The 27,345-nt window shown below is 41.4% G+C and overlaps 1 long non-coding RNA gene across 1 annotated transcript; it reads left to right on the top strand.

Moving 5' to 3' along the window:
* The first annotated feature begins 21,953 nt into the window (after positions 1–21,953).
* Positions 21,954–23,904, top strand: LOC107809069 (uncharacterized). The gene is made up of 3 exons (XR_001653318.2): positions 21,954–22,137; positions 23,054–23,325; positions 23,414–23,904. It is a non-coding gene; the product is annotated as an uncharacterized LOC107809069 (long non-coding RNA).
* The last annotated feature ends 3,441 nt before the right edge of the window (positions 23,905–27,345 follow it).

Here is a 27,345-nt window from a genome sequence, read left to right as displayed (position 1 = left end):
AAAATACCCCAGTCTGAGGTCAAATACACCTTCATCAATGACGAGGTAACCAAACTTCTTAAAATAGGGTTCATTCGGGAAGTAAAATACCCTGAATGGCTAGCAAATGTTGTGGTAGTCCCTAAAAAGGGGAACAAATTTGAATGTGTATAGATTATAAAGACCTGAATAAAGCATGCCCTAAGGACTCTTTTCCTTTGCCTAATATCGATCGTATGATCTATTCCACAGCCGGCGACGAGACTCTCAGTTTTCTCGATGCCTATTCCGGGTACAACCAAATATAGATGAACCCGGAGGATCAGGAAAAGACCTCATTTATCACTAAGTACGGGACCTACTAATATAATGTAATGCCATTCGGCTTAAAAATGTTGGTGCAACTTACCAACGCGTAATAAATAGAATGTTCGAAAAGCAAATAGGAAAATCAATTGAGGTTTGTATTGATGACATGTTAGTTAAATCCCTATAAGCAGAGGACCATTTAAAACATTTGCAGGAAACTTTCGATATACTAAGGGAGTACAACATGAAGCTCAATCCCGAAAAATATGCTTTCGGGGTTGGCTCGGGCAAGTTTCTCGATTTTATGGTGTCCAATCGAGGAATCGAGATTAACCCCGATAAAATCAAAGAAATCGAAGACACCACAGTAGCAGATAATGTAAAGGTCATGCAAAGGCTAACGGGATGGATAGCCGCCCTGTGACGATTCATTTCGAGATCCTCGGATAGGAGCTACCGATTTTTCTCTCTGCTTAAAAAGAAAAGCAATTTTGCATGGACTCCAGAATATCAGCAGGCTTTGGAAGAGCTAAAACGGTATTTATCGAGCTCTCCGTTGCTTCATACCCCGAAAGCAGACGAACAACTTTATCTGTATCTAGCTGTCTCGTAGATAGAGGTAAGTGGAGTCCTAATTTGAGAAGAACGAGGTACACAATTCCCTATTTATTATGTAAGTCGAACTTTTGGTGAGGCCGAAACTAGATATCCACACTTAGAAAAATTAGAGCTTGCTTTAATAAGTGCCTCTAGGAAACTAAAACCATATTTCCAATGCCATCTGATATATGTTATAACAACTTATTCTCTACAAAATATTTTACACAAACCTGAGCTTTCAGGTCGGTTGGCCAAATGGACCATAAAGATCGGCGGGTACGACATCGTGTATCGACCTCGAACCGCTATCAAATCTCAAATATTAGCAAACTTCGTGGTTGACTTTACGCCGGCCTTCACACCCGAGATTGAAAAAGAATTACTAATAAAATTGGGTACCTCTTCGGGAGTCTGGAACCTCCTTACGGACGATGCCTCGAACGCAAAGGGGTCCGGACTGGGCATCGTACTAAAATCACCCACAGGTAATGTAGTTAGACAGTCTATCAAAACTACAAAATTGACTAACAATGAGGCCAAATATGAGGCCGTGATTGCAGGTCTCGAACTAGCTAGAAGTTTGGGAGCTGAGGTCGTTGAGGCTAAATGTGATTCCCTCCTCGTGGTAAATCAAGTCAATGGGACTTTTGAAGTTCGAGAAGATCGAATGTAGAGGTACTTAGATAAATTACAAGTGACTCTACATCGATTCAAAGAATGGACTTTGCAACATATACTTCGAGAGCAGAATAGTAAGGCCAATGCTCTTGCGAACTTAGGTTCGTCGGTCAAGGATGACGAACTCAACTCGGGGACTATCGTGCAACTCATGAAATCGGTAATCGAAGAAGGTCATGCCGAGATAAACTCCACAAGTCTAACCTGGGATTGGAGAAACAAATATATAGAGTACTTCAAGAATGGGAAACATCCATCGGATCCAAAGGAATCGAGAGCTCTACGCACAAAAGCTGCACGGTTCACCTTATCCAATGATGGAACAATATTTAGAAGGACCTTCGATGGTCCACTGGTAATATGTTTGGGACTGGGAGATACCGACTACATCCTACGTGAGACTCACGAGGGCACTTGTGAAAATCATTCCGGTGCCGATTCATTAGTCGACAAAATAATTAGAGCAGGATATTATTGGATCGATATGGACAAAGATGCAAGGGAGTTCATTCGAAAATGCAACAAATGTCAAAGACATGCGCCTATGATTCATCAACCCGAGGAACTCCTCCACTCGGTCCTGTCTCCATGGACTTTCATGAAATGAGGAATGGACATCGTCGGCCCTCTCCCATCGGCCCCAGGTAAGGCTCAGTTTATTTTGTTTATGACTGATTATTTCTCTAAATGGGTTGAAGCACAGGCTTTCGAGAAAGTGAGAGAAAAGGAAGTAATAGACTTCATTTGGAACAACATCATATGCCAGTTAGGGATGCCATCCGAGATTGTATGTGACAATGAAAAGCAATTCATCGGCAGCAAAGTAACTAAATTTCTCGAAGACCACAAAATCAAAAGGATCCTATCAACACCTTATCATCCCAGTGGGAACGGATAGGCCGAATCGACCAACAAAACCATCATCCAAAATCTTAAGAAAAGATTAACCAACACTAAAGGAAAATGGAGAGAAATATTACCTGAAGTCCCATGAGCATACCTCACAACATCGAAATCAAGTACCGAAGCAACACCGTTCTCGTTGGCTTACGACACAGAAGCTCTTATCCCGATAGAGGTCAGAGAACCTAGCATCAGGTTTCGATATGCAACTAATGAGTCAAATAACGAGACAATGAACACGAGCCTAGAATTATTGGATGAAAAATGAGAAGCATCTCTCATCCGATTAGCCGCCCAAAAACAACGGATCGAAAGGTATTATAATCGAAGAACCAATCTTTGATATTTTAAAATCGGGGACTTAGTGCTAAAGAAAGTCACCCTCAACACCCGAAATCCAAATGAAGGAAAACTGGGTCCGAACTGGGAAAGACAGTATCATGTTCTCGAAATCGTCGGAAAAGGATCCTACAAGCTCGGTGTAATAAACGACAAACAACTACCAAACAATTGGAATGTGTCGCACCTAAAATTATACTACTGTTAAGGTACGACCCTACTATGTTCATTTATTTTTCAAAATTAACCCTTGCAGGTGTTCGATCAGAAATAGGGATGGATTATCCAACTCGAAGCCTTTAGGCCTAAAAGCACGCATTGCACTCTTTTTCCCTTTGACCGATTTTATCCCAAATGGGTTTTTTGGCTAGGTTTTTAATGAGGCAACCATTGATCGTGCTAACTTAGGAAAATTCAACAGCTTCCGAGGCCTCTTTACAATCAACCTTGGATACCGAGGGGCATTACCCTCGAATATATCAAGTTCGATCATCAAGTTCGATGCAAGGAAGTTACTACATAACAATAGGGTTTCGATAGGAACATTTGTAAGAGCCAAATGGTCAAAATGAACCATGCTCGTGTAGTTTTCTCGATCCCTGATACAAAACATGAACACGTGTATAATGACAAAGATAAATTTCTTCTTTACCGATATCTTATATCTCAGAATCCATCCTCTACTTCGTGATCTATTATGCAAATAGGCTTAAGGGCCGATCATTACCCTATAAATTGGGGACTGCCAACCGAAATATCAACGAGATCAAGCCCCACATAGGCCTACGGGCTACATTACTTCGAGTTCGAGCAATCACTCACTCGACAATTAAGCCTACGGGCTACTCTTACTTCGAGTTCGAGCAATCACTCACTCGACTATTAAGTCTAAGGGCTACTCTTACTTTGAGTTCGAGCAATCTCTCACTCGGCCATAAAGCCTACGGGCTACATTACTTCAAGTTCGAGCAATCACTCACTCGACCATAAAAGACTATGGGCTACATTACTTCGAGTTCGAGCAAACACTCACTCGACTATTAAGCCTAAGGGCTACTCTTACTTCGAGTTCGAGCAAGCACTCACTCGACTACTAAGCCTACATGCTACATTACTTCGAGTTCGAGCAAACACTCACTCGACTATTAAGCCTAAGGGCTACTATTACTTTGAGTTCGAGCAAGCACTCACTCGACTACTAAGCCTACATGCTACATTACTTCAAGTTCGAGCAAACACTCACTCGACTATTAAGCCTAAGGGCTACTATTACTTCGAGTTCGAGCAAGCACTCACTCGACTACTAAGCCTACGTGCTACATTACTTCGAGTTCGAGCGATCACTCACTCAACTATTAAGCCTACGGGCTACTCTTACTTTGAGTTTGAGAAATCACTCACTCGACTATTAAGCCTATGGGCTACTCTTACTTTGAGTTCGACTAATCACTCACTCAACCATAAAAGCCTACGGGATATATCACTTCGAGTTCGAACAATCACTCACTCGACTATAAAGCCTAAGGGCTACTCTTACTTCGAGTTCGAGCAAGATCTCACTTGGCCATAAAGCTTACGGGCTACATTACTTCGAGTTCGATCAATTACTCACTCGACCATAAAAGCCTATGGGCTACATTACTTCGAGTTCGAGCAAACACTCACTCGACTATTAAGCCTAAGGGCTACTCTTACTTCGAGTTCGAGCAAGCACTCACTCGACTACTAAGCCTACGGGCTACATTACTTCGAGTTTGAGCAAAACACTCACTCGACTATTAAGCCTAAGGGCTACTCTTACTTCGAGTTCGAGCAAGCACTCACTCGACTACTAAGCCTACGGGCTACATTACTTCGAGTTCGAGCGATCACTCACTCGACTATTAAGCCTACAGGCTACTCTTACTTCGAGTTCGAGCAAGCACTCACTCGACTACTAAGCCTACGGGTTACATTACTTTGAGTTTGAGCAAATACTCACTCGACTATTAAGCCTAAGGGCTACTCTTACTTCGAGTTCGAGCAAGCTCTCACTCGACCATAAAGCCTACGGGCTACATTACTTCGAGTTCGAGCAAATACTCACTCGACAATTAAACCTAAAGGCTACATCACTTCAAGTTCACTCACTCGACTACTAAGCCTAAGGGCTACTCTTGCCTCTAGTTCGAGCAAACACACACTCGGTTATAAAGACTACAAGGTCCGACTTCGATCAAATTGCCTAAGGCCTCGAACTTATGAAAACTTTAATAAGGCATGAATGAAACAAAATCTTCACAAGGCAGAAATATGAAACAAAGACAAATCGGGAAAGGAAAAGATCTTCATATATATATATATATGAGTATTTACAAGGTTATATATATATATATATGAGTATTTACAAGGTCCGATCGAGACCCTACACAAAAAGATCAAAAATAAAAAAACCCTAATGTTCCTGATTATCTCCGGGAGCAGTCTCTTCTCCATCAAGCTCCTCCCCACTCTCAGACCCGTATTGCTCTCGTCATCATCATCATCATCGGAAGCCAGGGCTCTAGCATCGGCTTCAAGCTCTTTAGCCTTTTTTATCTCTTCAGTAAGATCAAAACCTTGAGCACGGATTTCCTCGAGGGTTTCCCTATGAGATTGGCATTTGGCAGGTTCAGCAACCCAATATGCTCGAGTTTGAGCGATCTCAGCTGACTCTCTCACTTGTACTTGAGCGGCTTTGGCATCGGCCCGATAGACGGCCACGAATGCATCTGCCTCGGCTTTTGCTTTTTCAGTTTCAGATTTGGCCTTGGCAAGTTCGGAAACCAACCGAGCCTCGAGCTCCTCTATTTTTCTTGCTTGAACCGAGCTTCTCTCCTTCATGCCTTGAAGTTGACTTTAGGCCGATGATAATTGGGCTCGAGCAGCCTCTTTCTCTGCAGCAAGGCGGTCCATACCTTCTTTTCACTCTAAGGTCTCTGCCTTTATTATATCGACCTCCTCACGGAGCTGCCCGATCATCTCGAGCTTCTACTGCATCTTCGAGATCGAAATATTAGCCTCCGATCCCGAATCAAACCCATGAGTTTTTAAGATTTTCATTACCTGCTCGGTCAGATCGGTCTGATCTTGGTGAGCTTGGTTAACTCGACTCGGAGGTCCTTGGTATCCTCTTCTCTTTGCTCACAGAGAAGTCTGAGGGCATTTCTCTCCCCCGTGAGTGTTCGGAGGTCTGCCTCGTACCCACTCAGCTCAGCTCAGAACTGAGAACATGCTTCCCGATGAATCACTTGGGACGTTCTCTCCATCTCGAGGGACCTCGAGACCAGCCCCCGCAGTCGTACCGACCATTGGCTCATTATGGTGGGAGGTAGCCTCGATCCTCGATAAATTGGGGACTTCGACCAATTCTCTTCCCGAGACTCCCTCATCACAAAATAGAATTTTTGCGGCCTTCGTCGATTCAGTAGCCTTTGGAGCCTCAGCGCTTTTCTTCACTCGAGCCACAAGTATGGACCTGTCATTTTCTTCCTCTTCGTCTTCATCCCTCAGACGCCGAACTGACTCTTCGGTCAAAGGGATGATGTTCTTCCTCGGCTTACGAGTCATCTTTGTCTTAAGTGTTGGATCCTCGGAGGTAGAGGCCCTTTTTCTTTTGTTATCCTTCGCCGGTTTTAGAATCGGGGCCGAAGTCTCTTCCTAGCTAGACGAGGGCCTCATGACCGCATCTTTGCCCAGGCCTACACACAAGAGAATTAGTTAAGTATAAGAAAGTCATTTTGTTCGTATCATCGAAGGCGCGGGGAAGAGGTTTACCATAATTGTTAGCCTCCCATCGGCCCTTAGATAAGTCGTGTCACGAGCGATCGGCATATGTGGAGGTCGAAGCCAGGTCCCGTACCCAGCTTTTAAGGTTAGGAATAGCACCGAGCATCCAAGCAATCGCTACATCACAGAAAAGGATATCGGTAAGAAATGAAGGAGCAAAACAATAGGAGCTAACAATAGAATTATACTTACGCTTCATGTTCCATTCCTCGGGAAATGGCATCTTCTCGGCCGGGATTAAGTCTAAAGTCTTCACTCGAATGAACCTGCCCATCCAGCCCCGGTCCTTGTCCTCGTCTATACTCGAGAACATCACTTTGGCAGCCCGGCGCTGGAGTTTTATTAACCCACCTCGATAGAGGCGGGGGCTGTACAACCTAATGAGGTGGTCGAGGGTGAAAGCCACCCCCTCGACTTTGTTCACGAAGAAGCGGATCAAAATAACGATCCGCCAAAAAGAAGGATGGATTTGGCCCAGGGTTACTTGGTATTGGCGGAAAAAATCGATGACAATAGGGTCGAGGGGGCCCAATGTGAAAGGATAAGTATACACACTTAAAAACTCTTTCACATGGGTAGTAATATCTTCTTCGGGAGTCGGGATTATCCCTTCTTTGTCCTCCCAATTGCAATCTTTCCTTAACTGTTTAAGATGGCCCTCGGTTATCGAGCACATATACCTCGATACTGGCTCGCATCGACCGAGAACCGGGAAGCTTTGTCGATCTTAAAATCGGAGGTAAGGACACACCCCTCGGGAACACACTCCTCAGATCGTGGCCCCATCGGTGTTTTGTCGCCGGCGGGCCGCGAAGAAGAAGTTTTTTCTTTTTGAGGAACGATTTTTGACGTTTTCACCATTGCGATTTGAAGATTGAAGATAGAGGAAGATGACAAGATTTTGTGTTCTAAAGAGGGATTTTGCAGTGAAAATCACAAATTTACAGATAAAGAACTCAGAAGATATAATAAGAACTTAGTAGATTTGGTGATTGGGGATCTGAAAGTAAAATATGGTGAAGAAAGGAGATATTTATAGAATTGGTAATGACGGTTCAATATTAGTAGCAGCCGACCATCTTCTAACACACATTTAATGCCTTGGTAACTGGACCGACGGGACAACTATCACATACGTCATGGTCGAGTTCGATGCAAACGTCAGTATATATCTAGTCATGCCGTTAAAAAATCGTATCATTTCTCGTTACATTCTTCACGAGAAACGAGAGGACTATCTGTATACGGTCAAAATCGATTTTCGACCTTCGAATGATTAGTCAAGATTGGAACGTAATGGACCGATGGTCATCTTTATAATATCTAAATGAGATCTGAAGCCAGGTTACCAAGCTCAAGTTTCGGGGACCAATTAAGTACCGAGCTCGAAGTCAATACCAAACTCGATTCCAAATCGAACTATGATGTGAGGCAGTGTTATCGAGTTAAGAGCCAAAGACCGACCAATACCGAGCCAAAATCAATACCGGGCCCCGAGCTAATATCGAGCTCTAAACCTCTGCAAAATCCCTCTTTAGAATACCAAATCTTGTCATCTTCCTCCATTTTCAATCTTCAAATCGCAATGGCGAAAACGTCAAAAACCGTTCCTAAAAATGAAAAAGCTTCATCTTCGTGCCCGCCGGCAACAAAACACCGGTGGAGCCACGACCTGAGGAGTGTGTTCCCGGGGGGGTGTGTCCTTACCTCCGATTTTATGATCGACTAAGCTTCGCCGGTTCCCGGTCGATGTGAGCCAGTTTTGAGGTATATGTGCTCGATAACCGAGGGTCATCTTAAACAGTTAAGGAAAGATTACAATTGGGTGGACAAAGAAGTGATAATCCCGGCTCCCGAAGAATACATTACTACCCATGTGAAAGGGTTCTTAATTGTGTATACTTACCCTTTCACATTGGCCCCCCTCGACCCTATTGTCATCGATTTTTGCCGCCAATACCGAGTAACCCTGGGTTAAATCCATCCTTCTTTTTGGCGGATCGTTATTTTGATCCGCTTCTTCGTGAACAAAGTCTAGGGGATGCCTTTCACCCTCGAACACCTCATTAGGTTGTACAGCCCCGCCTCTATTGAGGTGGGTTAATAAAATTCCAGCACCGGGCTACCAAAGTGATGTTCTCGAGCATAGACGAGGACAAGGACCGGAGATGGATGGGTAGGTTCGTTCGAGTAAAGACTTCGGACCTAATCCCGGCCGAGAAGATGCCATTTCCCGAGGAATGGAACATGAAGCATAAGTATAATTCTACTGTTAGCTCCTTTTGTTTTGCTCCTTTGTTCCTAACGATATCGTTTTCTGTGATGTAGCGGTTGCTTGGATGCCCGATGCTATTCCTAACCTTAAGAGCTGGGTACAGTACCTGGCTTCGACCTCCACATATGCCGAGCGCTCGTGGCGCGACTTGTCAAAGGGTCGTTGGGAGGCTAAAAATCATGGTAAGCCTCTTCCCCATGCCTTCGATGATTCGAAAGAAATGACTTTCTTATACATAACTAATTCTCTTGTGTGTAGGCCTAGGCAAAGATGCGGTCATGAGGCCCTCGTCTGGCGAGGAAGAGATTTCGGCCCCGGTTCCAAAACCGGCGAAGGATAAAAAAAACAAAAAGGGCCTCTACCTCTGATGATCTAACACTTAAGACAAAGACGGCTCGTGAGTCGAGGAAGAACTCCATCCCTTTGGCCGAAGAGTCAGATTGGCGTCTGAGGGATGAAGACGAAGAAGAAGAGGAAGAATAAAATGACGGGTCCATACTGGTGGCCCGAGTGAAGAAATGCACCAAAGCTCCAAAGGCTATTGAATCGATGAAGGCCGCAAAGATTCTATTTTGTGATGAGGGAGTCTCGGGAAGAGAATTAGTTGAAGTCCCCGAGTCATCGAGGATCGAGGCTACCTCCCACCATAATGAGCCAATGGTGGGTACGACTGCGGGGGCTGGTCTCGAGACCCCTCGAGATGGAGAGAACGCCCCAAGTGATTCACTTGGGGCAATAGAAATTGGAGGCTCCCCACTGCTCCCCTCATTTTCTGAGGAAATGATTCGAGAGGCTCAGGCCTTGAAGACCCTTTCTGTCGAAGGAGGCCACGGAAGGGAAGATCCCTTTCGTGATTCTTTTACTGGGGTCGAAGATACTACCGGCCTAAGGGATTTGGAAGTTTCGAGGAAGGACTTGGGTGAGGCATCGAGCCTTTTTAACGAAGTGCAGCGAGCTCTGAATCGGGTTAGCCTTAACTCTCTTGGTTGGTATTATCTGTGTTTGTTTTCCTCTTCTAACTTTTTTTCTATATGCGTAGGCCTCAACGCTTCATCGGGAAGCATGTTCTCGGTCCCGAGCTGAGCTGATTTGGTACGAGGCCCACCTCTGAACACTCATGAGGGAGAGAAATGCCCTCAGACTTCTTTGTGAGCAAAGAGAAGAGGAGATCAAGGACCTCCGAGCCGAGTTGACCAAGGCTCACCAAGATCAGACCGATCTGACCGAGCAACTAATAAAAATCTTAAAAACTCATGGGTTCGATTCGAGACCGGAGGCTAATATTTTGATCTCACAGTTGCAGCAGAAGCTCGAGATGATCGGGCAGCTCCTTGAGGAGGTCGATATAATAAAGGCGGAGACCTTGGGGTGGAAAGAAGGTATGGACCGCCTTGCTGCAGAGAAAGAGGCTGCTCGAGCCCAATTATCATCGGCTAAAAGTCAATTTCAAGGCATGAAGGAGAGGAGCTCGGTTCAAGCAAGAAAAATAGAGGATCTTGAGGCTCGGTTGGCTTCTGAACTTGCCAAGGCTAAATCTAAAGCTGAAAAAGCAAAGGCCGAGGCGGATGCATTCGTGGCCGTCTATCGGGCCGATGCCGAAGCTGCTCAAGTACAAGCGAGAGAGGCAGCTGAGACCGATCAAACTCGAGCATATTGGGTTGCTGAACTCGCCAAATGCCAATCTCGTAGGGAAACCCTCGAGGAAATCCATGCTCGAGGTTTCTATTTGACTGAAGAGATAAAAAGGCTGAAGAGCTTGAAGCCGATGCTAGAGCCCTGGCTTCCGATGATGATGATGATGACGAGAACAAGAGCGGGTCTGAGAGAGGGGAGGAGCTCAATAGAGAAGAGACTATTCCCGGAGATAATCAGGAATCTTAGGGGTTTTTTATTTTTGATCTTTTTGTGTAGGGTCTCGATCGGACCTTGTAAATACTCATATATGAAGATCTTTTCCTTTCCCGACTTGTCTTTGTTTCATTTTTTGCCTTGTGAAGATTTTTATAAGTTCGAGGCCTTAGGCAATTTGATCAAAGTCGGACCTTGTAGTCTTTATAACCGAGTGAGCATTTGCTTGAACTTGAAGCAAGAGTAGCCCTTAGGCTTAGTAGTCGAGTGAGTGAACTTGAAGTGATGTAGCCTTTAGGTTTAATAATAGAGTGAGAGCTAACTCGAAGTAAGAGTAGCCCTTAGGCTTAATAGTCAAATGAGTATTTGCTCAAACCTGAAGTAATGTAGCCCGTAGGATTAGTAGTCGAGTAAGTGCTTGTTCGAACTCGAAGTAATGTAGCCTGTAGGCTTAGTAGTTGAGTGAGTGCTTGCTCGCACTCAAAGTAAGAGTAGGCCTTAGGCTTAGTAGTCGAGTGAGTTATTGGTCGAACTCAAAGTGATGTAGCCCGTAGGCTTTATGGTCGAGTGTGTCAATGTCGAACTTGAAGTAATGTAGCCCGTAAGCTTTATGGTCGAGTGTGTCAATATCAAACTTAAAGTAATGTAGCTCGTAGGTTTTATGGTCGAGTGAGTGATTGCTCAAACTCGAAGTAATGTAGCCCGTAGGCTTTATGGTTGAGTGAGTGATTGTATGAACTCAAAGTGATGTAGCCCGTAGGCTTTATGGTCGAGTGAGTGATTGCTCGAACTCGAAGTGATGTAGCCCGTAGGATTTATGGTTGAGTGAGTGATTGCTCGAACTCGAAGTGATGTAGCCCGTAGGCTTTATGGTCGAGTGAGTGATTGCTCGAACTCGAAGTGATGTAGCCCATAGGCTTTATGGTCGAGTGAGTGATTGCTCGAACTCGAAGTGATGTAGCCCATAGGCTTTATGGTCGAGTGAGTGATTGCTCGAACTCGAAGTAATGTAGCCCGTAGGCTTTATGGTCGAGTGAGTGATTTCTCGAACTCGAAGTAATGTAGCCCGTAGGCTTTATGGTCGAGTGAGTGATTGCTCGAACTCGAAGTAATGTAGCCCGTAGGCTTTATGGTTGACTGAGTGATTGCTCGAACTCGAAGTAATGTAGCCCGTAGGCTTTATGGTCGAGTGAGTGATTGCTCGAACTCGAAGTAATGTAGCCCGTAGGCTTTATGGTCAAGTGAGTGATTACTCGAACTCAAAGTAATGTAGCCCGTAGGCTGTATGGTCGAGTGTGTGATTGCTCGAACTCGAAGTGATGTAGTCCATAGGCTTTATGGTCGAGTGAGTGATTGCTCAAACTCGAAGTGATATAGCCCGTAGGCTTTATTGATTTTTCGGTTTGGCAGTCCCCGATTTATGGGGTAATGGTAGGTCCTTGAGCCTGTTTGCATAATTGATCGCGAAATAGGGGATGGATTATGAGATATGAGATATCGGTAAAGGAGAATTTTCTGTCATTATACATGTGTTCATGTTTTTGTACCAGGGATCGAGCTAACTACAAGAGCATGGTTCGTTTTGACCATTTGACTCTTATAATTTTTCCTATCGAAAACCTGTTGTCATGAAGTAACGTTTTTGCATCGAACTTGATGATCGAACTTTATGATTGAACTTGATATAACTTGATATATTCGACGGTAATGCCCCCCGAATATTCGAGGTCGATTGTAAATAGACCTTGGATACTGTCGAATTGTTCTAAGTTAGCACGATCAATTGTTGCCTCATTAAAAACCTTGCCGAAAAATCCATTTGGGGTAAAACCGGTCTAAGGGAAAAAGAGTGCAACGCATGCTTTCGGTCCTGAAGGCTTCGGGTTGACTAATCCATCCCTGTTCCTGGTCGAACTCCTGCAAGGGTTAGTTTTGAAATATAAATGAACATGGGAGGTTCGTACCTTAGCAGTAGTATTGTTTTAGGTGCGACACATTCCAATTGCTTGGTAGTTGTTTGCCGTTTATCACACCAAGCTTGTAGGATCCTTTACCAACAATTTCGATAATCTGATACGGTCCTTCCCAATTAGGACCCAGTTTTCCTTTATTTGAATTTCGGGTTTTGAGGGTAACTTTCCTTAGCACTAAGTCCTCGATTTTAAAATATCGAAGATTGGTTCTTCGATTATAATACCTTTCGATCCGCTGTTTTTGAGCGGCTAATCGGATGAGGGCCTCTTCTCGTTTTTTGTCCAATAATTCAAGGCTCGTGTTCATCGTCACATTATTCAACTCATTTATTGCATATCGAAACCTGATGCTAGGTTCTCCGACCTCAACCGAGATAAGAGCTTCGGTGCCATAAACCAACAAGAATGGTGTCGCTCCAGTACTCGATTTCGATGTTGTGCGGTATGCCCATAGGTCTTCGGGTAGTATTTCTCTCCATTTTCCTTTAGCGTTGGTTAATCTTTTCTTAAGATTTTGGATGATGGTTTTGTTGGTCGATTCGGCCTATCCGTTCCCGCTGGGATGATAAGGTGTAGATAGGATCCTTTTGATTTTATGATCTTCGAGAAATTTTGTTACTTTGCTTCCGATGAATTCCATTGTCACATACAATCTCGGATGGCATCCTGAACCGACATATGATGTGGTCCCAAATGAAGTCTATCACCTCCTTTTCTCTGACTTTCTCGAAACCCTGTGCTTCAACCCATTTAGAGAAATAATCAGTCATAAACAAAATAAACTAAGCCTTACCTGGGGCCGATGGGAGGGGGCCGACGATTTTTATTCCCCATTTCATGAAAGGCTAAGGAGCTAGGACCGAGTGGAGAAGTTCCCCGGGTTCATGAATCATGGGTGAATGTCTTTGACATTTGTCACATTTTTGAACGAACTCCTTTGCATCTTTATCCATATCGATCCAATAATATCCTGCTCTGATTATTTTGTGGACTAATGAATCGGCTCCGGAATGATTACCACAAGTGCCCTCGTGAATCTCGCACAGGATGTAGTCGGTATCTCCTGGTCTCAAACATATTACCAGTGGACCATCGAACGTCCTTCTAAACAGCGTTCCATCATTGGATAAGGTGAACCGTGCAACTTTTGTGCGTAGAGTTCTCGATTCTTTTGGATCCGATGGAAGTTTCCCTTTCTTGAAGTACTTTATATATTTGTTTCTCCAATCCCATGTTAGACTTGTGGAGTTTATCTCAGTGTGACCTTCTTCGATTACCGATTTCATGAGTTGCACGACAGTCCCCGAGTTGAGTTCGTCATCCTCGACCGACGACCCTAAATTTACAAGAGCGTCGGCCTCATTGTTCTGCTCTCGAAGTACATGTTGCAAAGTCCATTCCTTAAATCGATGTAGAGTCACTTGCAATTTATCCAAGTACCTCTGAATTCAATCCTCTCGGACTTCAAAAGTCCCATTGACTTGATTTACCACGAGGAGGGAATCACAATTAGCCTCCACAACCTCGGCTCCCAAGCTTCTAGCTTGTTCGAGACCTGCAATCACGGCCTCATACTCGGCCTCATTGTTAGTCAATTTTGTAGTTTTAATAGACTATCTAACTATATTACCTGTGGGAGATTTTATTATGATGCCCAGTCCGGACCCCTTTGCGTTCGAGGCACCGTCCATAAATAGGGTCCAGATTCCCGAAAAGGTACCTGATTTTATCAGTAATTCCTTTTCGATCTCAAGTACGACGGCCAGTGTAAAGTCAGCCACGAAGTCCGCTAAGATTTGGGATTTGATAGCGGTTCGAGATCGATACTCGATATTGTACCCGCCGACCTCTATGGCCCATTTGGCCAATCGACCTGAAAGCTCAAATTTGTGTAAAATATTTTGTAGAGGATAAGTTGTTACAACATGTATCGGATGGCACTGGAAATATGGTTTTAACTTCCTAGAGGCACTTATTAAAGCAAGCGCTAATTTTTCTAAGTGTGGATATCTAGTTTCGGCCTCGCCTAGAGTTCGACTGACATAATAAATAGGGAATTGCGTACCTCACTCTTCTCGAATTAGGACTCCACTTATCTCTACCTCTGAGACAGCTAGATACATGTAAAGATGTCCGTTTGCCTTCGGGGTATGAAGCAACGGAGAGCTCGATAGATACCGTTTTAGCTCTTCTAAATCCTGCTGAGATTCCGGAGTCCATGAAAAATTGCTCTTCGTTTTAAGCAAAGAGAAAAATTGGTGGCTCATATCCGAGGATCTCGAAATGAATCGTCCCAGGGCGGCTATCCGTCTCGTTAGCCTTTGCACGACCTTTACATTATCTACCACTGTGATGTCTTCGATTGCTTTCATTTTATCGGGGTGAATCTCGATTCCTCGATTGGACACCATGAAACCGAGAAACTTGCCCGAGCCAACACCGAAAGCACATTTTTCGGGATTGAGCTTCATATTGTACTCCCTTAGTATGTCGAAAGTTTCCTTCAAATGCTTTAAATGGTCCTCTACTCTCAGGGATTTAACCAACATATCATCAATATAAACTTTCATTGATTTTCCTATTTTCTTTTCAAACATTCTGTTTACTAGGCGTTGGTAAGTTGCACCAGCATTTCTTTTAGGCCAAATGGCATTACATTATAACAGTAAGTCCCGTACTTGGTGATAAATGAGGTCTTTTCCTGATCCTTTGGGTTCATCTATATTTGGTTGTACCCGGAATAGGCATCGAGAAAACTGAGAGTCTTATGGTCGGTCATGGCATCGATCATACGATCGATATTAGGCAAAGGAAAAGAGTCCTTAGGGCATGCTTTATTCAGGTCTTTATAATCTATATACATTCTAAGTTTGTTCACTTTAAGAAGTTTGGTTACCTCGTCTTTTATGAAGGCGTGTTTGACCTCAGACTGGGGCCTCCTTTTTTGTTTTACCGGGTGGAATTTTGGGTCCAAGCTTAGCTTATGAACGGTGATTCCCGGTGGGATCCCTGTCATGTCAATATGGGACCAAGCGAAACAGTCTATGTTAGCTATAAGAAATTGAATAAGCTTTCTCCTGAGCTCGGGATCTAACCCCATGCCCAGGTATACCATTCGTTCGGGAGATATTCTATTAGTATGACTTGCCCTAGTTCTTCGATTATTGATTGGGTGGCGTCAGAATCATCGGGAACCATGAAAGATCGAGGGATCCTATGTTCATCATCTCCGTCAGTTTTATGATTCTCTAATTAGGTCGAAGCTGACATTTGTAATTGCTATTTGGTATTCCGTTCCTCCTTCGAATTCGATCCTTTTGCTGATGATAATGATGACATCAGAATTACTTCATCGACGACAAATATTTCTTTTGCGGCCGGTTGCTCCCCGTAGACCATTTTGATTCCCTCCGATGTTGGGACCTTCAAAACCTGGTGGAGGGTCGAGGGTACAACCCTCATATTGTGGATCCACGGTCTTTCGAACAGGGCGTTGTATCTCATATCGCCTTCGATCACGTAGAACTTCATTTCTTGGATGGTTCCGGCCACGTTAACTGGCAAGATTATTTTTCCCTTAGTAGTTTCACATGCCATATTGAATCCGTTTAGTACCAAGGTTGCGGGCACGATCTAGTTTTATAGACTGAGTTGTTCTACAACCCTTGATCAAATGATGTTGGCCGAACTACCTGGATCAATTAACACACGTTTAACTTGAGTTTTATTCATAAGTACAGATATTACCAGTGCATCGTTATGTGGTTACATGATTCCTTCCACGTCTTTGGTATTAAAGGACAAGGTTCCTTCAGGGGTGTAATCCTGAGTCCGGGATCACTTTTCTCTTACAACTGACATCTTAGTGCATTTAAACACCGACCCCTGGGGTATCGATCCCACCAATGATCATGTGGATGATGTGTTGTGGCTCTTCTTGTTCATTTTGTCTATTAAAATTCCTATTTTTGAAATGGTTTTTGGCCCTGTCACTTAAAAATTCTCGAAGGTTCCCTTTGTTAAATAACTAAGCTACCTCCTCTCTTAGTAGCCTGCAATCTTCTGTTCTGTGGCCATGAGTGCCATGATATTTGCACGTTTGATTGGGATTCCTTTGGGCAGGATCGGTCTGTGTAGGTCGAGGCCATTTAGTATCTTTGATGTGTCCGATAGCGGATGCATCGATGCTGAAGTTATACTCCGATAATCGAGGTACTTCCTTGAACAACCCAATCGTCTGTGACTGGTGGTATATCCATTCGTTCCATTTGGAAACAAGATACGAATTCTTTTAGCATCTCGTTATCCTTTTGTCTTACCTTGAATAGGTCCGACTTCCTGGTCTCAACTTTTATGGCCCCAACATGTGCTTTTATGAAAGAATCTGCAAGCATAGCAAAAGAATCAATAGAGTTAGATGGTAAAGTATGATACCATATCATTGCTCCCTTTGACAGGGTTTCACCGAATTTTTTCAACAATACAAATTCGATCTCATCGTCCTCTAGATCGTTCCCTTTGATGGCACATGTGTAAGAGGTTACATGTTCATTGGGGTCGGTCGTTCCATTATATTTAGGAATCTCGGGCATGCGAAACTTCTTTGGGATCGATTTAGGAGCCGCGCTCGGGGGAGGGGGGTTGAAGGCTTTTGTATGAATTTTTTGGAATCTAAGCCCTTCAATATTGGTGGTGCCCCTAGATATGATCAAACCTGGAGTTATATGTTTCCACTTTTTTGTCGTTTGCCTTGATTCTCCTTTCTCCTGACTCTATTCGTTTTGTCAGTTCTTCGAGCATCTTAACAATTTCCGGATTAGTCCCCGATTCTTGTTCATTTGACCTTACTATAGCTGGCCCCATTTTGAGCTTGCAACATCTCGAAGATCATACGCAAACTGATTCCGTTTTCCTCAATGTTTTGGGTATTTCAAGCTGTAGACCGAGTTCCACTATGAATTCTATTTTCAGGGTCGGAACGTTGGTTTGCCTCGATGGCCGCATGTGAATTGACATCTATTGGCTCTTCGACCCGAGCTCCAACGTGGTCGACGAGTGGCCTTCCGCCCCCGGGGGTTAAGTTGTTGTTCTCATCTTGAAGGCCAGCTTCGTTGTCGATAGGTAGGGCCATTAATTGAGAATTCGTCATTTTCAATCTGAAATCAAAGATACTTCCAAGAGCAAGCGTAGAATGGTATGTTATGTAGAGATTCGTACCAAACAACCACTGTTATCCTTAGCCCCACGGTGGACGCCAAACTGTTTACCCGAAAAATACATAGAGTTGAATTTATACGTAGTTCTAAGGATACGTGGTATAACTTGACACAAATCGGAAAGTGAGTAGAAATATATTGAATATTTACTTGTAAAGAATGAAATACGAACCAGTATTGAATTAGAAAATAATTTTATGAACTAGCAAGATGAATCAATGAATAAAGCTCACAAGAGGATAATCTCTATGGGAGTGTATCAACAGTATCTGGGTTATAGTGTGTTAATGCCTTAACAGTCGTCCCCTTACAGAAATAATAGCCATCCCTCTTATAGTGGAGGGATCCTACTTTAGATATAATTAAAAATACATAGTGGGGAACCCATGATAAATTACTTTTTACCTAATTCCCGACGAGATTCTCTCCCTTAGTGTGGTTGTAACGGCTATTGTCTATGAGCTCGATTTTGACTTGGGGCCCGGTTTTGATTCCAGATTTAGAGCCCAATATTGACTCGGGGCCCGGTATTGACTTGGGCTCGGTATTGGTCGGTCTTTGGTTCTAAAACTCGATAACGTCGCTTCGTATCATAGTTTGATTTGGATTCGAGCTCGGTAATGACTTCGAGTTCGGTATTTGATCGGTCCCAAAAATTTAAGCTCGGTAACCTGGCTTTGGATCTCATACCTAATATTACGAGGATGACCTTCGGTCCATTATGTTCTAATCTTGACTAATCATATGAAGGTCGAAACCGGTTTTGACCGTTTATAATGATAAAAAAGGTAACCTAAGATTGAGTATGGTAAAAAATATAGTCATGTTAAATTGATTATTACTTTTAAAATTATCTATTGAACTAACACCTGTTGATTTCTGATTTACTATTTAGCAATTGAGCCTAATGATGAATGATAAAGAAAAGGTTATACGAGTAATCGAATTAAACGAGCCTAGCGTAGCCAGCTCAATAGAGCCCGATCTTTGACCGAATAGAAGCGATTTTAAATGAAATGGGGTTGAACAGAGTCGTGCCTCATTTTTATAAAATAATTTTATTTAACATCAACTAGAAAAAGTCACATAAATCTAATCAGGTTTGCTAATCTATCTTTGTACCTTATTGTATCGATCCGACCGATCGTTTTACTTTCTAGATCCACGTTCCCCTAAATAAGATCCCCATACATGCTTTTACTGTTTTATGATTTGCAGGGATGGTCAGTTCGGGATTTGGAAGGGTTCTGGTTGAAATAGAAACATTTGGTTCCTTAAGGTTGGCTAAAAAGGGCTAAGTTTGACTTTGGACAAAATTTTGAGCAAACGACCTCGGAACTTAGATTTGATGCCTCCAATAGGTTTGTATGATCATTTTGGACTTGGGCGTATGTTCGTACCGGGCTTTGAATGACCCGGGTGCATTTCAACGCTTAATATTAGAAGTTGGCACCTTGAAGGTTTTAAAGTTCTTTAAATTTGGTTTGGAGTAGGTTTTGAGGTTATCGAAGTCCGTTTGGGATTTCGGGCCTGGGAATAGTTCTGTATGGTGATTTAAGACTTGCACGCAAAATTTATAGTCATTCCGAGTAGTTTAAGTATGTTTCGGTGCGTTCGGAGTAAGCTGGAAGAATTTGAAGTTCATAAGTTGATTCTATTGGTTTTGGGTTGCGGCTTAGTTTTAATGTTGTTTTCCGCATTCTGAGGGTGCGAGCGAGTCCGTTTTATGATTTCAAACTTGTTGGTATGTTTGGACGGAGTCTCGGGGGCCCTGAATGCCATTCGGACGATGCGCGGAGGTCGTTTAGCCTTGGGTGAATAGCTGAAGCACCCAGCTTCCAGTGCAATCGTACCTGCGGAGGGCCATCCGTAGGTGCGAGCTCACAGAAGCGAGCCAGCAGCCGGAGAAGCAGCCCAGCATGGGCAGCCCAAAAACCGCAAATGCGGAACATGGCGCGCACCTGCGAACGCGCAGGTGCGATTGAAGCAACCGCAGAAGCGGCCAAAGATGCAGGTGCGACACTCGCATAGCAGAAGTGGTCCCGCAGAAGTGGGCTAGTGGTCCGCAGATGTAGAAGTAGGCCAACTGAGGAAGGGCCACATCTGCGGTGATTTTTTCGTAGAAGCGGCTGCCCCTCCGCAAAAGCGAACATCGTTGAAAGTAGAATGGTCCATTTAATGCAGGACTTAGGCTATTTTGGCTCATTTTCTTTGGCGATTTTGGAGCTCTTGGAAGGGGGCTTTCACCTATCACTTTGAGAGTTTGAGGTAAGTAATTTCTATAGAATATGAGTTTAAAACATACATTATGGGTAAATTTTAACATGTAAAATTGTGAAAATCATGGGTTTATATAAAAAATCTAGGTTTTGATAAAAATGGGATTAAACCACGAAAATAGTTATGAAATTGAGTGAAAAATTATATATTTTAGTTCGTGAGGCTATGGGTAAAAACTTTCTTCGAAAATTTTCGGAATCCGAGCACGTGGGTCCGGGGGTTGAATTTTAGGAATCCTTCAATTGGGGTTGGGTAATCACTCTAATAGTTAAATTATGAACTTTGAAACATATATTGATTAATTTATATAACATTTGAATAGTTTTATATTGTTCGGCACCGAGTCGAGGCTTTAGAGTAAATTTGAGGCCGAAAAGCGAACTTCGAGATAAGGTAAGTCTCTTGCCTAATCTTGTAAGAGTGAATTTATCCCATAGGTGATTTAAATTACTATTTGCTTCTAATTGTGGGAGCTACGTATGCACGAGGTGAAGAGAGTCCGTGCGTAACTTCTAACTATACTTATGTCCGGGTAGCTTAGGAACCAAATCATAAAATACTTATAATGTTTGCACCCAACTTGTCAATTAAAGTGCCTAAATTATATCGGAACTTGTTAGAGGAATTTTACAATACCGAATTTCAATTATTGAGTTTTGGCGGGTTGCTTGACCCTTAACAAAATTGTGTTTCATTGTACATTAGCCTTGTATTAGCTCTTAAACCGGTTGTTTATAAAGTATCCTCTCTTATTGTGGAACGGGCCGAATGCCTCGACAACAGATAGATGCATATATGGTTCGTACCGTTCGATCTTCGGCAGTGTACACATTATCCTGGATCGGACCGTAAGACCTCGACATAATCGTGCGTGATAACACTCGAAGTGTAGTTATATATTTGATATCTTTCATGGCTTGAGAGGCTAAAATTATATAAGACATAGATTTATTTGGGACTTACCATACATGAAAGGATTATTTACTTTCTGCTTGTTATTGAGTTATTATTATTACTTGCATGACTCATGTTTATTTAGAATTCTATATTTCTTTACTGTTGGCCCATAGTAAGGGTCGAAGTCGACTCCTCGTCACTACTTCTGAGGTTAGACTTGATATTTACTGTGTACATTGTTTATGTACTCACGCTATACTTCTACACTAACCGTGAAGGATCTAAGGCAGGTGCATCTGACAGTCACATCGGCGCGCGCACATCCCCGATACCCCGAGGCCTAGTGGTGAGCTGCTTTATGAGCCGTTCTGCAGCACCTAAATCCTTTCTTTTGTACTTATTTTCTGTCTATTTTATTTCAGACAGTAGTTCGAGTTTTGTATATTCTACTAGTGCTCATACACTTGTGACACCAAGTCTTGACACACACACTAGTAGACCTTATAGTTTTGGAGCACTTGTATTACTATGATTGCCACTCAGTTGTCTTCGTTTCATTTATTGAATTTTCCACTCCTTAATTTCTTATTAAATAGAATTTAATTACTTGAAACTTATTAAAAAAATAATAACATGGTTTAATTCACTGTTGGCTTGGTTAGCGGTAACGTTAGGCGCCATCATGGCCTACAGTAGAAGTTATGTCGTGACACTTATGAGCTAAAGTAGAACATATTCCCAGCCCTAACTTTAGCCAATAGGAAAATAGAAGTACCCAAATTTTCTAGTACTATATATCTCAACCAAACCGTATCCAAATAGTTATCATTGCCTCCATTATTTTTTCTATTTCCCTCCATCGTTTTTTCCCCTTTCCCTCCATTATTATTTTTAATTTTCCTCGTATTTTAAGAATCATGGGTGGTTTCATAAAAACCGTTTATATCGTACTTATATTTGTTGAAAGCCCTCCCTTACAGAGCTCCTCAACATAGAATTCATGCGTGAGAGCCCAAATCTCGACAATCCGTTGGTCAGTTTCATTTAGCCTCTTCCTTTTTGTTTCTTGATTCTCTATGCATTCTTTAAATTAAATTATGTCTACAGCAAGTGACATTTTATAGTTTATATGGGTTATTAATAGAAGTTGACTTGCATGTACATAGAGTTGAGATTTTCAGTATTGCACATTTTACAACTTGAAAGTTAACCTCTCTTTTTTCGCCTAAATTAAAGAATATTGGTATTAGTAGTAGACTTGCCTGTGTAGTTTGTTGGTAATCAAAGCCACTCGAGCCTGTGTATGTTTGATGCCTAAAATATAGAATGTTGGTAATTAGAGTTTGGCTCGTTTCTTCATCAGATTTTACTATCAAAAGATTGTACAATAGAATTAAAATAGTTTGCAAACTGTGTTGGATAATTTGTGGATAATTTTGTGTAATCAACTTTCTCTGATGTTTAGGTTGTAGCAATCGATCCATTCTTTTTAAAGAGTTAAATCTTTGTTTGTTCTGGTAATTTATAAGAAGCCCTCTTTGCATTTGTTTAGTAATTTTTATACTTTTTATGTCGTGAACTGGTTTAGAAAAGGGTTAAAACTAAGTTGATTTTGTTACTATTTGGGACACGCAACACTATTCTACTAATACTAAACAGAAGTACTTTAAGAAGTTTCATAATTTATAATTGCTGTCTTTTTTTTTTAGCTTTAAACATTTTAATGTTTATGTTATGCTTAATTTTACATGCCTATGCTGCTGCCAGGCCATCCTTTTCTTTTCCTACTCTGTTTTTGTCCTTTCCTTTGTTTGAATAACACAATAAAAATGACAATTTTGTAGAATTTTTCGGTAATTAAAGTTCTATCATAGTTCCATGTTCGCTTCATCTCAGTGCATAGATCATATATGATTCACCAATTTTTTATTTTTCTTATGAATATGCAGCCATGCCAAAGATTAAACGTTTTCGGAATCCATTGAAATCAGCTCATGGACCATATGATGCTTCTGGACATTCTTCATCATCAACAACTCCAGTCACGTCACTTGCTATAGAGCCCTCAACATCGTTACAAGCTCCACCACATGCTCTTGCAAGTTCCTCAGCAGCTGATGAAGTCCCACAACAAGAACAAGCTCCGACTCAACCTTCTAATCCAAGTGCAATGTCCACACACCATCATGGATGTGAATCTACACAATATTAAAAAGTAGAGGTAATAGGTATATGCCTTATATGTATGTTTATTTCACTTTATAAATTTCTAATATTTTTGGTTGACTAAACTTGTCTTTTTATTAAAGACTCAAACAACACTACTAAGCACATTATGATCAAGGTCAATGAGGTCAACAACCTACCTATCAGAGATCGCATCATTGTGGACTTTGATAACTACAATGCAGCATATGGGGAAACACAAGGGTTGCTTGTGATATTGTGGATTGTTCGCTATTGATGACAATTTCTTCCTAGTTAATTTTGACAGGTGGTCAGGACTGTCAGGTATTCCTAAAAAATACAAATGAAGACGGCTTCTAAAACCATGCTAAAGTTATTACACAAATGTTTATTTATTGTAACTAGATTTTTATACATGAAGTGTAAACTAACTTTCTTTTTCTTTTTCATTTGAAGCCTCGATTTTTTTAGGACTACTAATGCCATTGCATATAGATATTGCAATGCTAGTTTGCATAAGAAGTGAAAAACACATAGACATAGGTTGTGGGATGAATTTTATGACCCAGCCAAAAGCAGAACTGAACTTTTAGCAATGTGCCACCAGGTATAAATAGAGATCAATGGGCTGGTTTTGTTGCTTATTGTCTAAAATCATCAACAATTATAGGATTATGATTATTTGAATAGATTTTGTTGTTGTTATGACTAAATATTAGACAAACTTTTTAAGTTGTTATTATTTTGTTAATAGGAAATGTCACGACCCAAAATCCACTATAGGTCGTGATAGGCTCTAACGCCGCTGTCAGGCAAGCCAACAGTGATTTATCAATTTAAATACTTATTTTATTACTTTTGAAAATATAAATTTTAATAAGGAAGGAGATTTACACTTCTAAAATAACGAGAACGTATAACATTTATAGTTTATAAAAGAAATGGAAGGCGGTAATAATATACGAAATCGTAAGCATCAACTAGTATAACCCCAAAACCCAGTATCACAAGTACATGAGCATTTTTAAGGGAGTACAATAATAATACAATATTTGTACAGAATGTAAATAGACAGGATAAAATACATAATACGATGGGGACTCGGTGGACTGTGATGCGTAGCCTGGAATGCAGCTCACATAAAATCCCCTCAACAGGTGTGCTTATGCGCCAAGATGATTACCAAATGAACTTGTCAGATCCTGCACATTTAGTGCAGAAATGCAGCATGAGTACGTAAATCAACGCGTACCCAGTAAGTATCTAACCTAATTCCAAAGAAATAGTGACAAGAGGTCGACATCGATACTTAATAGAGGTCCAATAAAGCAATATAATACTCCAATTCATAAGCAGATATGAAGCACACAACAATAATGGGGTGAATCTGTAAGTTACATAATCTTCCAAATATTTCTTTTAAAGTATAAATTTCTTAATCTTGTATTCTACCTCAATGACTCAGAAAATATCAAGTGCCAATATCAAATGAATAAGGAATACCATATAAAATTTCGGGCATCAGTGGAAGGATAATCTCGTGAATGTTCAGACTACCAGCGATATAACGCACGATTATGCTGAGGTCGTTCGGCCAAATCCAAAATAATGTGTACACTGCCGAGGGTCGAGTAGCATGAACCATAGATGCATCTATTATACTGTCGAGGCGTTCGGCCCGCTCTACAAGAAGAGAGGATACTTTATAAGCATTTGACTTAAATGTTATTAAAGGCTAACACACTATGTAGTACAAATTCCATTAACGGTCTTTCATAATTTCTCTTACCAGTTCTAATAAAATTTAGTCACTTTAGTTATTAAATAGGGTTCGACATTTCAAGTAATTCATGATTTGGGTCCTAAACTACCCGGACATAGCATAAATAGTAGTTACGCACGGACTCTCGTCACCTCGTACGTACGTAATCCCCACAATTAGAGGCAAATATTAATCTAAATCACCTATGGGGTAAAATTCTAATTCTACCATTAATGAGAAACTTTTATAACCATATAAATAATCTTGACCCCTTTTTGACTTGTTTAGGACTATAAATTCTAAAAATCTTCATTTTTTCTTAAACTGTGTGCCCAGTCAAGCAGGTTCATATAAATTGGAACGGAGGGAGTAATTCATAAGCAGATATGAAGCATACAACAATAATGAGGTAACAATAATGAGATAAATCTGTAAGTTACATAATCTTCCAAATATTTCTTTTAAATTATAAATTTTCCAATCTTGTATTCTACCTTAACGACTTAGAAAATGTCAAGTGCCAATATCAAATGAATAACGAATACCATATAAAATTTCGGGCATCAGTGGAAAGATAATCTCGTAAATGTTCGGACTACTAGCGATATAACGCACGATTATGCTGAGGTCGTTCGTCCCGATTCAGAATAATGTGTACACTGCCGAGGGTCGAACAACACGAACCATAGATGAATCTATTATACTGCCGATGCGTTCAGCCCGCTCCACAAGAAAGGAAGGAAGTTATCGAATTACGAGACACGTGCTTACAATACAGTACATGGACACAATAATAAATATACCCCTTTACGTTTATCAAATATCTTGGCAATAACTCAAGGTGATAAAACTCGGCCTAATATATTTATATGTTTCTAAATAAATTTCAATTAAAATTTTAATTAATTAAGCTAGCAAAGTGAGTCCAAACAATTCAAATATTACATGATAAAGTCCTAAGCCTACCCAGACATAAACATGTTTTAGCTACGTACGGACTCTCGTCACCTCGTGCGCACGTAGCACCCACAACTAGTTACACATAACAATAAATATCACTTAGGGGTAGTTTTCCCCTCACAAGGTTAGACATGATACTTACCTCGCTCCGAAGTTCCATAACCGGCTCCAACGCCACTCTAACATCTCAAACTGATGCCCGTCGCTCCGAAACTAGTCAAACAATGTGCAAACCAATAAAAATATACTCTAATACTCATAATAAATCAATTTATAACAATTTCCATCTCCGCTCGAAAAGTCAATAAAGTCAAATCCCGGGCCCACGTGCTTGGAACTCGATAAAACTCACAAAATACGACAACCCATTCCGATGCGAGTTCAATCATACCAATTTTATCAAATTCTGATAACGAATCGACCTCCAAATCTTCATTTTTTTGTTTTTGAAAGATTTTGCCAAAAGTCTCATTTTCTTCCAATTGATTCACTAATAATTGATGAATAAATGAATATAAATATGGAATCATGAAATATAATTACTTTCGGATATAGAATACTTACTCAAGTCAAAGTCGTGAAGAACTCCTCAAAATCGCCCAAAATCGAGCTCCAAAATCCAAAACAAAAATGAAAAAATGACCAAGTTTCGATCCTTAAGTCTTCTGCCCAGTTTCGCATTTGCGGACAAAAACTTCGCATTTGCGAATCAACAGTAAACTCCAATGAATGGTGTTCGCAATTGCGAATGAACAGTGCCCAGCAAACCCAAACTTCCCCGAAATGATCTGAAACCACCCCAAACTCATCTGGAACCTCCCGGACACAAATCATATATGAATTTCAATCATAAAATACGCTATGGACCTGCTTGCACACTCAAAACACTGAAAAGAGATCGTCTTGACCCGATATTCACTATGGTCAAACTCTAATTTTTTTAACTTTACTAGTCTCTCAACCAATGATCCAAAATACACCCAAGCCCCTCGGGACCCTGTCAATCATACCAACAAGTCCAAGAATATGATACAAACTTAGTCGAGGCCTCAAATAACATCAAACAATGCTGAAACTACGAATCGCCCCTCGAATTGAATTATGAGTTATGAAATTTCCAAATTCTATAATTTTGCACACAAGTCATAAATGACATAATGGACATGTTCCAATTTCCGGAATCAAAATCCGAGCTCGATATCAACCAAGTCAACTTCCGGTCAAATTTATGAATATATCAAAACTTCAACTTTTCGTCAAAATGCACTGAATTATCCACTTCCAAATCCGGACATACGCCTAACTCTGAAATCGCCATATGAAGCTATTGAA

The sequence above is a fragment of the Nicotiana tabacum genome, chromosome 15 (genome assembly GCF_000715075.1).
Source record: "Nicotiana tabacum cultivar K326 chromosome 15, ASM71507v2, whole genome shotgun sequence".
Lineage (NCBI taxonomy): Eukaryota > Viridiplantae > Streptophyta > Magnoliopsida > Solanales > Solanaceae > Nicotiana > Nicotiana tabacum.
The sequence above is the reverse complement of the archived record's forward strand: the minus strand, read 5'-3'. Positions and strand labels throughout refer to the sequence as shown.